This window comes from Equus caballus, chromosome 15 (genome assembly GCF_041296265.1).
Source record: "Equus caballus isolate H_3958 breed thoroughbred chromosome 15, TB-T2T, whole genome shotgun sequence".
In the NCBI taxonomy this organism is placed as follows: domain Eukaryota; kingdom Metazoa; phylum Chordata; class Mammalia; order Perissodactyla; family Equidae; genus Equus; species Equus caballus.
In genome coordinates this window covers 100,495,994-100,508,729 of record NC_091698.1, presented here as the reverse complement: position 1 = coordinate 100,508,729, position 12,736 = coordinate 100,495,994, and the positions used below count along the sequence as shown (strand labels likewise).

At 47.6% G+C, this 12,736-nt stretch overlaps 2 long non-coding RNA genes across 2 annotated transcripts in view; one reads left to right on the top strand and one right to left on the bottom strand.

Moving 5' to 3' along the window:
- The window catches only part of LOC111768166 (uncharacterized), a 50,034-nt gene that overhangs the window by 17,458 nt on the left and 19,840 nt on the right, over positions 1 to 12,736 (bottom strand). The gene's annotated exons all lie outside the window — the stretch shown is intronic.
- Positions 4,670 to 8,461, top strand: LOC138917935 (uncharacterized). Its single transcript, XR_011426618.1, has 2 exons — positions 4,670 to 4,881; positions 6,710 to 8,461. It is a non-coding gene; the product is annotated as an uncharacterized lncRNA (long non-coding RNA).

Below are 12,736 nucleotides of genomic sequence, written 5' to 3'. Positions count from 1 at the left end.
CTAATATCGTCGAGCTTCTGATCCAGTGCCGGCAACTAGTTAGCTCCAGTCTTCTTGTTCTCTGAGGAAAAATAAACCCCCCGTTATTTAAACCACTAGAGTCAAGGAGCGAGATACAATACTGTACTTGCAGCCTTTGACGTTCCTTCTGACGTACAAACCAAACACAAAACGGAAAGCAGTTTGTCCAAAACCTTAGACTCCTCCTGAGGAACTCTGTCCCTGCTGAACCACTCTTTGCTTCACAGCCCACATTAATCACAAGTTCCCGGGCGCTCCCTTTGTGTCCACTGTGTCCGTTTGAGGTGGGAAAATCAAGGGGTTAAGCTAGTAGTTATGGTTGACGATCTCCACAGAGCGTTCTTATTTCCAGATAAACTTCACAGTTATAATGAAGGTTTTTCTTCCCAATGTAATATGTGTAAATTTTTTCATCCTCCAATTTATAAGAACTGACAGAGGATAATTCATTGCTCCAAAAGAAATAGAAGATATAGTCACTCTCTCTCTTCAGAAGCTTGAAACCAAATATTTGCTGTTTGTTAAAATATATGTATATATATATATTATACTTGAAAGTTGCCAAGAGAGTAAATCTTAAAAGTTCTCACCACCAAAAAAAATTGTAATTATGTGAGGTGATGAATGTGTTAACTAACCTTATTAGGTAATTATTTCCAAATATATACGTGTATCAAATCATCATGTTGTAGACATTAAACTTACACAATCTTATATGTCAATTCTGTCTCAATGAAGCTGGGGAAAAAGAAAACCCCACCTCTGTTTTCCTCCCCTGCGGCAGACACTGCCTGGCTGCCCACCGGGTGGCAAGTCTCTCTCAGTCCCCACGGCTCCAAGCCCAGCTGCCCATGCATCACTATTTTTTAGGTCATACGTGTTCCTGTAGCGAGAGCCACAGGCTTCGGGTGGCCAGGCCCCTCCCCAGGCTTGAAGAGCAAGTCCTTATTATCCAAGCTGATCACGCAATTCCCTCCCCCTTGACAGGAATTGCTCAGTTCTGGCAAATAAGCCGAGAGAGGGAGTGGGCTGGGAGGCTGCTGAGAAAGCCTTCCTTCCTCTGAAAAAGAGGCCTTGCAGCACCAGGGGCTGCAGAAACCACAGGTCTCAATCTGGCCTCTCTCAAAACAAGAGACGTTTGTTTTTCGCTCTCGTGAGAGCCCAGGGCAGCTCCAAGTGGCTGGGACGAGAAGGCAGGGTACAGGCTGTTCTGCTCCATGCAGTTATTCAGAGACTCAGACCCAGGCTGACAGCAGCTACGCCATCTTCAACACAGGCTTCCAAAGTCGCCCAGGGCCACACCCCAGTTAACCAAAGGGGATAAGGCTGGCCTGCCCTCCTTGACAGCATCTCCTGGAAGCACAGCTTAGACCCCAGGAATAACTGCGTTGTTGTTGGATGTTAGCAGTAAACGTGCACAAGTAACTCTGCTGAGGTCGCCAATCCTTTGGCACCATGAACCAAGTTCATGTGTATGTGTTTATAAGGATGGTGCCCAGAGGTTCTAATGGGCCCGGCATGCAAATGACACTCACCTTCCTTTGACCAAACTAAGTCATGTACCCCACCTGGCTGCAAGGAAGGGTGAGAGATAGACTCCAGCTGTGTATCCAGAAGGGAAGGGAAACAGCTTTGGCGCAAAATGAAAATACAGGGCGCCAGTCTCATTACAAGTAAGAATTTCAAAACAGTGACACAGAGCATTAAGTCAAGGGCAGGAGCCTTCTAAGCAAGGGGCTCTGTGCAGCTGCACAGGTCGCCCACCGTGAATGCGGCCCTGGATGGAGTAGGCGCTCAATACACGGTGGACGACATCATCTCTTTGTTTTCTGATCCCTGATGGTACCTACGGCCTGAGCCACGTGTTTTCCCTTTAGTGTCTTATCTGATGCCGTCTTTCCTAGCAGCTCCTTGAAATAAGGAATCACACCACATATCCGAGAGCACTTACCTGGGGGCATATGGCACTTTGAGTGGTTTAAGGTGAGTATCATTTAATCAGATTGATTCTAAATGTTCAGAGTAACAATTTCACAAAGAAAAAGAAAGCCCACAGGTTTGAAGGTCTGACATGACTTTGAAAAAACCAACTAAAATCAGTTTGGCAAATCAGGTGAAACTGGCGGACTGCTCTTCTTGACAGCATCTCCTAAAACTACAACTTAAAGGCTCTGTGAACGGTGGCATTTTTATTGCATGATAGCAGTAAAAATGCACAAAATCACTCTCTGCTCAAATCCAGAACTCTTTGGCACCCCCTGAACCAAGCTCATTTGTGTGTTTTAAAACAATTTGCATTTGGCCTCATGCTGCCTTTTTCTCGCCGGCACCATCCCCACGGCGCAAGCATGAGACTGTTCTGCAACGGCACGTCCGCCTGCAGCCAGGATGGCCTACAAGCCCCATCACGGCCTCAGTCAAGGGCAATAGAGCCATGCTCGTTACACCCTCCCTGCCAGCCAGCTCACCTAACAGGCTCGACAGTGCTTTCCAGAAAGGGGTATGGTCAGGTGCACAAATGGCAGCTCTGAGCACGGGGAGTCCAGAAGGAAGGAACCAGTGGCAAAGGGAGAGTGCCAGCCATGCCAGGCTCTGAACTTCCAGGCAAACACCTGCACTTCATCTTCATCCATGCCCGATATTGAGATGATGATGATGCTGGTGATGTGATGACGATGTTAGCTTCCTCTCAAGTGTATGATTGTCTTGTTGAGGGGAGTGAGATTGTATTTGCAACTGTTTATTGAGTTTCCCACTCAGCAAAGTGTGCCTAGCCATGGGAGGCCAGGGTCCAGCCACATGGCTGTGAGGAGAGTGGACATGGAAGATTCTAAGGGTGGACCAGCAGCCCTCCCCCACATCTGCTATGCAGGGAGGAGAGAAACACCAATTCTGTCCTCCTGGAGATGCTGTGACCCCCTTCTCTTTCTCAGCACACAGAGACCGACTTGCTCCACCTGGCATAGGTCTAGTAAGTTACAAAACCCTGTTCTTAGATAAATGAATCCAAAGCTTTAAGAAGGGAGTGGTGGGGGTTGACCCGGTGGCGTAATGGGTTAAGTTCACGTGCTCTGCTTTGGTGGCCCGGGGTTTGCCAGTTTGGATCCCGGGTGTGGACCTACGCACTTCTCATCAAGCCATGCTGTGGCAGGCGTTCCACATATAAAGTAGAGGAAGATGGGTGCAGATGTTAGCACAGGGCCAGTCTTCCTAAGCACAAAGAGGAGGATTGGCAGTGGATGTTAGCTCAGGGCTAATCTTCCTCAAAAAATAAAAACAAAAAAGAAAGGAGTGGTGAAAATGATCTTGGATCCATTTATCAGATGAGAAAACACACACAAACATTCACACATGAACACATTTATGCACGCGCGCACGCGCACACACACAATTACAGGGCACTTACTACATGTTAGGGACAACACCAAGCTCTTTCTGTATATCAACTCACCTACATTCCTGTGGGTGGTATTGTTATCCCCACTTTACAGATGAGGAAACTAAGGCTCTTGGAAGTAGGGAGCCTAGGAAAGTAGGGAACCTGTGCATAAGTCGTGGAACTAGGAAGCCAGCATAGACTTGGCTGAATCCAGAGCCCTGCTCCTATCTGCTACTGTCTACCACCCCAGGCCAGCACAAGTCCATCTCTGCTTCTCTGTGTCCTTGGCAAAGTCTGCGGCATCAGATGTGGAGGAGGGGTGTGAGGGGGAGACCCGGCTTGGGAGGTTCCCACAAAGGAGACCTGGAATAACACGTCCCGCATTCTCAGCTCTGGCATTATCTCACTGAGCTTCTGTTACCTTCTGTTGCTTGAATCATCTTAAAGTATTTTTTAGGTCATACATGCTCACTATAGAAAATCAGGGAAAAGCCAGAGTATTATGAAAAAGAAAAAAAAATTATCTGTAATTGTCTCATTCCCCAGGTATAGCCACTGCCCATTTCTTGGTGCATTCTTTCTAGTCTTTTTTTTTTTGTGGTACACACATGCATCTAAATATATGCCATATGTATGTATGCTTTTACATGGTTGGGCTCGCGCTATACCCACAGTTTTATACGCAATAGTTTAAAGCTAACATTGCAATGTAAATGTCTTCCTATGAACTACTCTTCAATGTGATTTTAATGGATTTAAAATATTTTGCTATATGTATGTAAATGCCAGAAGTAACTGAGTTATTCTTCTGTTTTGGACATTAAGGTTGCTAATTTCCGATTTTGCTAATTTCCGATTTTGCTCGTGTATTAGTGAGATGAATTTTCAAGTGAAATCCTTGAACGTAGATCTTTATGAACATACTGGAATAGTTTCTGAGACTAAATTCCTAGGAGTCAAAATACTGAGTAAAAGGCTGCGAACATTTTTAAGACTCTTGATCGATATTGCCAAATTGCCCTCTAGGAAGGCATTACCAAGTCATGCTGTCTTTGTCGGTGGCTTAATGAGATTGCTTTGGCTTTTACGTGTGTAATAGGGAATTTTCAGCTGGCGGAGCTAAGGCCTGGCCCGCTTCTCCCTCTCCTACGCTCACACATCAGCACCTGCTTGCATCCTTGGACAGGCAGGGAGTTGTGTCTTGTAAGGAGGTGCTTAGTGTGGGAGGGGCCAGGAGGAGACTAGAGGGGACCACGTGGCATCTTCCCTGACTGGTCCAGGTTTTCGCCCCAAGGGAAAGGGAGCCGCAGAATCGCTCACTTGACACACGGGGAGAGGCTGGGCAGCAGATCCGCCTCATCCCTCTCTCTCTGTGGGAAACCTGGCACCTGCTGGTCCTCTGAGGGCTGAGAATTTGAGGATCCCCTGGAAGACGCACCCAGCCTTGGACAGTGGCCTTCTCGAGGCAGACGATGGCAGCGGTAAGACGCCTGCTGGTTCATTCACGGGCAGCAGCCCTGGATGAGAGATGCCAGTGCCTCTGAGTGACCTGGTCGGCGGGGGTCTTCAGGGGAATAACAGAAATAATTGGGTGCCCTCTGAGAGGAGGCTCATATTACCACTCAGGTGGCAGCTCTTGGGCCAACAGACAACTGAATTAGATATTCCTAATTTTTCTCCATAATTTTTAAGCATTTAATTGGGTTTTCATGGCCGGAGTCCATTGCACCATCCATCCTCACACTGGAAGGCTGAATTGCCCACGTTTGGATGGTAGCTTCCTTAACCCCAGCAACCTCGGTGGGGAATGAAGGGCAGGGGCTGCAAGGGGCTCACCTGCCAGCTTGCCAGCTCTGACTCCTGGCTCACAGGCCTGGCCTCAGACAAAACTTCCACCACAGTCATCCTCACCTAACACCTGAAGCCGAGGGCTGGCTCAGAGCTTCACAATTTAGCAGCTACAGGGACAGTGTGATCTCCAGAGCAAATTACAGTCAGAGGGAGGACAACTTTAGCAAAGTTAGGAAGAGAGCTTTAATTTACACTTCTCTAAAAATGCAATTGTTTATTTAAGAAAGCTTTTTGCCTTGTTAACAGAAATTAGCAAATGAAAACGTATTTCCACTCCAGAAGAATCTTGGAAATTTACAAATCTGGCATTACATAATCATCAATATTTTGATCTTTGAAGGTCAGAAAGCAAGGCATACAGCTTTTCCTTAAAGTTCAAGGCTTAGAGAGAGACACTTTAGAAGAGAAGTCCAAACAGCCACAATTCGTACATCATCATCTAACTGTTTTTTCTTCTGTAAACATCGGTCAGCATTCACCCTATGTTCTTCACCTGCTTATCCAATAACCTAATAATAATAATAAGTAGCTACTGATTATCAAAATTACTACTTGAATATCTCAGCTCATTTAATCCTTACACCTCTGTGATGTGGGTAATAGCATTAAACCCGTCTCACAAAGGAGACAACTGAGCCTCACAGAAGTCAAGTAGCCCACCCAGAGTCAAATATTTGGTAACCTACTCAAACCAGGCCTTGCCTCACTCCAAATGCTATAGGCTTAAGGGCAATGTGCACCAAGCGTTTGCAACCACAAGATTAAAAGTTACTAGGTACACAGTCTCTTGTAGGTACTTTATATGCAGTATCCAGAACCCAGCAACCCCCTCTCACGGGCCTCCCCCTTATAAGTGAGGAAACCAAAGTCAGCCAGGAAGGAAGCCCAGCGCCAGGCCCCAGCAGTCGGATCCCAAAGCCATTTCAAGTTTTTGCCACTTCGAGTTGCTCTCCTCTCTGCCTGAGCAGTGAAACCACCTGGGCGGCTATTTAAATGCTGACACCCAGGTCTCACCCTCACACATTCTAATTCCATTCGTCCAGGGTGGGGCCCCAGCTACCACGTTATTTTTAAAAATTCCTCAGAAGATTCTAATAGCCCACTGGGCAGAGGGCTGATGACCACTGTGTGGTCCTTTCATCCCTTGCAAATTCGTACAGAGTGGTCACCCAGCACTGTGCCCTGAGCTTTCAATGGTCAGCAACACACCGCCTGCCCTCCAGGGACGGTCAGGCTGGTGGGAGGCTGAATGGTAGGCAGAAAACGTGAGGAGCTTCCCAACAGGGCACCCAGGGTGCCAGAGAGGTCACAGGAGGAAGGTCGGGGAGGGACGGGAATTGTCAGGAAAGGAGTCACAGAGGAGAGGACTTAAGATGAGTAAGAGCTAGCTGAGAGAAAAAGGGAGGAGAAAAAGAAACCTGCCCACTACAGCGTCTCCACTTCTCCTTACTGCTGCAGGGCTGAGAAAACACAACCCACCAGAGAGGCCGGTTCTGCCCATCCACCGGTCCTGCTGGGCGTGAGGAGGAAGGAAGACCTGCCCATCAGCCGGGAGGAGCGGCAGCGACCAGCCCGATCGCCTCATAGATGAACTCAGTCAGGCAAGACTCACAGAGCTCGATTCTCACTTCAGCTCTAAAAAGCAGAATGAGGATCTGGGTGCAAACAGAATTGTTAGAGATTTTTCATTCTAATTGGGAACTCACCCAGAGAGGCCACAAGAGCCCAGATAATCAATCTCTTGCACTGTGTGACAGGGCAGCCTGCCCGCCCCATTCCACCAGGATGGAGCAGAACTTCCGGCAGGCCCAGCAGGGGCCACCGGAAGCCCCCTTTCCACAGACCAGTTCCCATTGTCGGAAAGAACAAGATGAAATGCCATCGGATTCTCAAGGCCCAAATCAATCACCTACATTTCAATTCCCTTTTCTCATCAGATCCCAGCAGTGAACTGGCCCAGCCCCATCAGAATTCTGCGGTGATGGATGTTGAGAAGACAGGAATTGAGAAATAGGTCACCCCGTGGGCTGGGAAGGTTGCTGTGTGGTTTCATCTAACTAGGTTGCTGGAAAGCCCCCATGCCCACAATTACCCCCTGAGTCACCAGATCTCCATGAAGCGGTAGATTTTCAGTATCCAAAATTCATTCTCGTGGATAAAGAGCCTGGTGTGGGTAAGGAGCACAGAATCTGTTGTTGAAACCAGATCCGTTCATTTAGTAAAGGCTTCCTGAGTGTCTTCCAGACACCGGGGGAGCACTAAGTGATGATCAGGCCCTGCTCTAGAGAACTCACCTTCCAGGTACTCAGAGACAAACAGGCACCAGGCCGGGCCGGGCACAGAACCAGAGGCGGCCCCGGGGCAGCAGGAGGCCAGGGTGGTGGAGGTGGGGTATGCAGGCGGGGAGAGCCTTGGGCCATGATACCTGGGGAGCCAAGATTTGGAGAATGAGGAGGGGCTTCTCAGGACTACGGGATTTGATCTCGCTGGGATCCATGCCATTTGGTAAGAAAACTAAGACTCAGGGAGGTTGAGTTAACGGCCTCAAGGTCACTCACTGGTATGCGGAAGACCCAGGCTCAGCACAGGGTACCCAACTCTAGAGCCTGTGTGCCTAGCCCCCCAACGCCAAGGCTTCTGTCAGGTGTAAGGATGAGAGCACGGGCCAGTGCATTTGGCGACCACAGGTTACAGGTGAAGTCACAAGAGTGCAGAGGTCACCCAGGGAGTGTGAAGAATGAAAGGAAAAGGTGCTGAGGATGCAGTCCTGGTGCCCCCACTACCTAGGGGAGATGGAGAAGAGAAAAGGTCTCAAAGGGAGCTCAGAGGAAATACCCAGAAAAATAGGAGGGAAAGCATCCACTCCTTCCTTTTTACCAAATGGGAGAGAAATAGCCTGGTCCCTGAGGAGTTCATATTCCCAAAGGGCTTCTCCACAGGACAGAAGAGCAAACCACTGCCTGGGACAGAAGCCGAAACAGGACTAGAGCAAGGCAGAGAGTGGGATGGCCTCCAGCTGATCTGACCAAGGAAGGCTTCCCGGAGGAGGAGAACAGTGATTCTTAGGAGCTGATGTCCCCTGCGTGGGAGAACTCAGGGTTGTTCCATGATATAAGTGGATTCTGACCGTGGCAAAAAGTCAATGTTGTATGTGAAAGCTTTTGGAAGTAGCCTCAGAAATATAACCGCGTTGCAGGGGAAAGAGATGAACAGTGCCTATGAGTGTTTTTCAGGAGGTCATTATTTTTATTGAATTGTGAAATATTGAGCAGTTCTGTTTTTATTTTAAAAAAGAAAACATTAAGAGATGACAGAAAAACACATCAAGTGAAGTTTGTTAGTTCCACTAAAATATTACCTGCCAGAGGAGAGTCTGTCCTATAATTATCATCCATGCTCAGTGCATGCTAAGTACCATCTACATGTAGCCGATGGTTTATTTTCCCTTCAACTTCTCTGCTGCTATTTTAACCATTTTAGAGAAATGAGCTTTAGCAAGTCAAATGAGAATTTAAAGAAATGAGACTTGGGCCCAGCGATAAATAGTATCATTGCCATCGATTGCATTGTTTCAAATACAAGATTTTATTTTGAGAAGAAAGTTTAATTAACCAGAGGTGGATCACTAAATTCTTTGACTTCAAAATCGTACTTTCTGCAAGATTTCACCTGTGAAATTCACAGCCCTTAATTACCGCCTCATCTTAAAAGGAAGAACCTTTCTTCCGAATGCCTAATAACGTTATTACGGGAGGTAATTACAGATCAGGTGCCTGTGCTCCCTAACACCGACACGCGTGCACTGCATCATCCTGATCTCTGAACTTTGAATGCAATTCGTTAGGGAAACACTTTCTCCCCCGAAACAGTGTTGATGTTTTGGATTTGCTGTTTTTTCTGTTCTTTTTTCTTTTGAAAAGGGGAAAAAAAGAAACATTTAGAAATCAGTCCTTTACTGGCTGAATTTCTTCACTTCCCAGAAAGCAAGAAAACAATTGTTTCCTGTAATTGGACAGTTTGATTGGAGGCAGGTGGTGCCGAGCAGAGGAAACCGGAGCCACAAAGCCAATTTTGGCTTCGAGCACATTTCCTTTAGTTCTAAGCTCCAGCAGTACAACATGTAAATTGGCTCCACAAAAGCCAGCTATAAATTTAGTTCCCATTTCTCTAACAAGCACCTTATCAGCCATGAAGACTTGTAGCAATGGGGGACAGTGTACAGATCTGACATGATGATAAAGCGGCCCTGAGATACCCCAGCATTAATTTCTCAAGCGTGTTCTTGCTGCCACAAAACAGGGATTTATGAGCAATTCTGGAAGCATCATGTGTCATCGTTTTAAAATATGGTGATATTTTCTCTTTCCAGGTTACTTGGCCTTCGCATTGCTTGAGTTGCATTATCTTGAGTTAATATTTGCTCTCAATATTTTTGAGTAACAGGCCAAATCAACATGGTACCACAGATTACAAACACCAGACCTGAGAAGGGGCCAAAACCAGAGGCGTGGGGACAAGCGGGAGCCGCTTGTTCCTCTGCTGTTTTTCCTCCAAACATCCCTGAGCCTTGTCCTCATTTCTCTTCCCTAGTGCCATTACGTTCATCTTACTCCCTGTTTGGCATCCGACAACAACACTCTTTCATAGATGGAGGCTGAGGCCCAGAGAGGCTAATTGCTTTGGCCAAGGTCACACAGTAAGTCAGGAGCAGAAAAGAAGCAATAGGTCCAAATGCTAACTTCCCAGCCCACTGCTCCAAGCACACACTTCTCGATTAATTTCCTCCCGTCTGTAAATCATAGTTCAAAATATTTTTAAGAAACTTGGGGGAGGTGAGGATAAGCAGGAGGACATTTACCTGATAATTCTATCAAACTATTGTTCTTTGTGTACTCTACACGTTAAATCAGTTACTTCAAAGGTCCAGGATATTTTATTACTAATTCTTGCCATGCTTAAATTTGTTTAAATGTTAATCTAGTGTTTACATAAGTTTTGAGCTCTTTATTTATTTTTAGAACTTGAAAATAATCTTTTCTAATCCCAAATAGATTAATGGCTAAAATAACCTCATCCCCAGATAAATTTCACCTGTCAGTCTACATATCTGTATAGAATTATGTTACAGAAAAAAGATTTCAGGGTTTCCTTAGAGCCTCGGAATTGCAACACTGTTTTCCAAGGTGGTCACATCAAAGGAAATACCTCTAAGCTTTCCTTTTCAAGCCAACAGATACCTGTGGTTCAAAATCTTGACTGCACTGATGAAAGTAACAGAATCTAAACACCGAAGGTTCGAACACAACGACGGATCTCCTCCAGCGACAGGGACACTTGTCCTTTTCATCTTTGGCTAAAAATTCCTCTAAAGACACACCAGCATGAAACAGAGATGACATCTCTCCCAGCCTGTTCAAGAAAGAATTCTCCTGCCCTTTATCCCGCTATAATTACCCGATTCTGCCCCAAGACGACACCTTCCCACCACTCCTACCCCCAGGGCTGCTGGTGGGGAGCAGGGCCCAGAGGTGACGTGTGCACAAATCCAGGGAACGTAGTCTAAAAGGCTTGCACGCTGATTAAAGTTGTCAGAGGCAGGTTGAGTTTGCACAGGGAGTGCTGGTTGATAGCTAACTCAGAACTCCTGGCAAGGCTACAGAACCAATATTTTTACAGAGGTGCCACAGTCTTAAACAATGTCCTCAGTGTGTGGGACGGAGCCAGCCCGTCTATCAATATCCAGCCAGAGTGACTTTTTTCTCCACCTTTTCTGAACAAACAGGCTGTGAGGAGCTGGGAAGGGTGGTTGGGAGTGAGGAAGGTTGAGCAGGACACAGCAGGGTGCTGGAAAGCCATGTCAACGCTCTCTTTCAGTAGACGCAGCTCCCGCCCTCAACTGGCACGAAGCTGGCCGAGCCAAGTGCAAACAGGTTGCAGCCATCAGCTGAAACCAGCCCCTCAGCTCTGTTGGTTTTTCCTAACATGGGTAGAAACAGCTACACAGACCTCAGCAGAACCACATAGAGCCAAAAGCACAGTGCGTGCCTCCTCAATGGGACGCAGACAGGCCGCGGCATCTCTAGAGTCCCGGCACCTTCACTGACAAGTGCAGCCAGCTGGACCACCTGGGCCTCCTCCTTGCCCTGCTCTCTGGCCTCAGTACCTCTGAAAAGGACGTCCCACCTATTCACCCATAGCGACTTCAAAACTCTGTACCGGAAAAATCCCCTTCTTTGTACAGTTTCATTTCTTCCCAAAGCCTGTATCTTTTCCCAGAAAACAAACAAACAAAAATATTCAAGCTTTTAACAACCCAGCCCACAATGTTATCAGGACTAGCTGGCCCAGCTGGTAAGGTGGAAACGTCAGTGGCCACCCCCTGCAACCTTGGAGTGGGCAGTGAGCTAGGAAGTGACCCATCCCCACGGCACGGGGCCCGGGGCAAAGGCAGCAAGCCAGGAGAGGGGTCATTAGTGGCATCGACGTGCGCTACCGTATTCCTTTACTAGGATGGCCGTACAAAGTAGTGCCCAGGAGCAGGCTTTAAAGGACACAGATTTATTCTCTCAGTTCTAGAGGCCACAAGTCCAAAATGAAGGTGTCAACAGGGTCATGATCCCTCTGAAACCTACAGGAGAGAATTCTTCCTTATCTCTTCCTAGTTGTGTGGTTTGCCAGCAATCCTTAGTGCTGTGGACTGAATGTTTGCGTCCCCTCGAAATTCATATATTGAAACCCTAATCCCAATGTGATGGCATTTGGAGGGGGAGCCTTTGGGAGGGAATTAGGCTGTGAGCATGGAGCCCGCACGAATGGGATCAGTTCCTCCTAAGAAGAGGCCAGAGACCTAGCTAGCTCGCTCGCTCTGCCACGTGAGGATGCACAGGAAGATGGCCTGCAACCCAGCAAAAGGCGCTCACCGGAACCTGACCATGCCGGCACCCTGATCTGGACATAGCCTCTGTTGTTGAGAAGCCGCCCAGCCTCCGGTGTTCTGTTACAGCCGCCCGAGCTGAGACACCGGTGTTCCTCGGCTTGAAGCCACAGCCCTCTACTCTCTGCCTCCATGATCACACGCCGTCCTCCCGCTCTGTCTCTGTGTCTCTCTCCTCTTCTTGTAAGGACACTAGGCAAACTGGATTAGGGGCCCACCCTGCTCCAGTATGACCTCATCTTAACTAATTACATCTACAGAGACCCTACTTCCAAATCAGGGTCACATTCTGAGGTACTGGGGTTAGGACTTCAACATATCTTTTTCGAGGGGGACAACACAACCTATAACTGCCACCAAAACCTTTCGCTGCCTCCTCTTTGCTGAGGGAATGAAGTTCTCATCCCTGGTCTGGCTTTCAGGGCTTCCGTGAGTTGGTAGCTTTCCAGATTCACCTCCTGACACTGTCCTTACGCGCCAACCCAAGGGCTTCCTCCCTCCCTCACAAGCCCACCTCTGCAGTTTGCTTATGCTGTTCCTTCCCCCAGGAA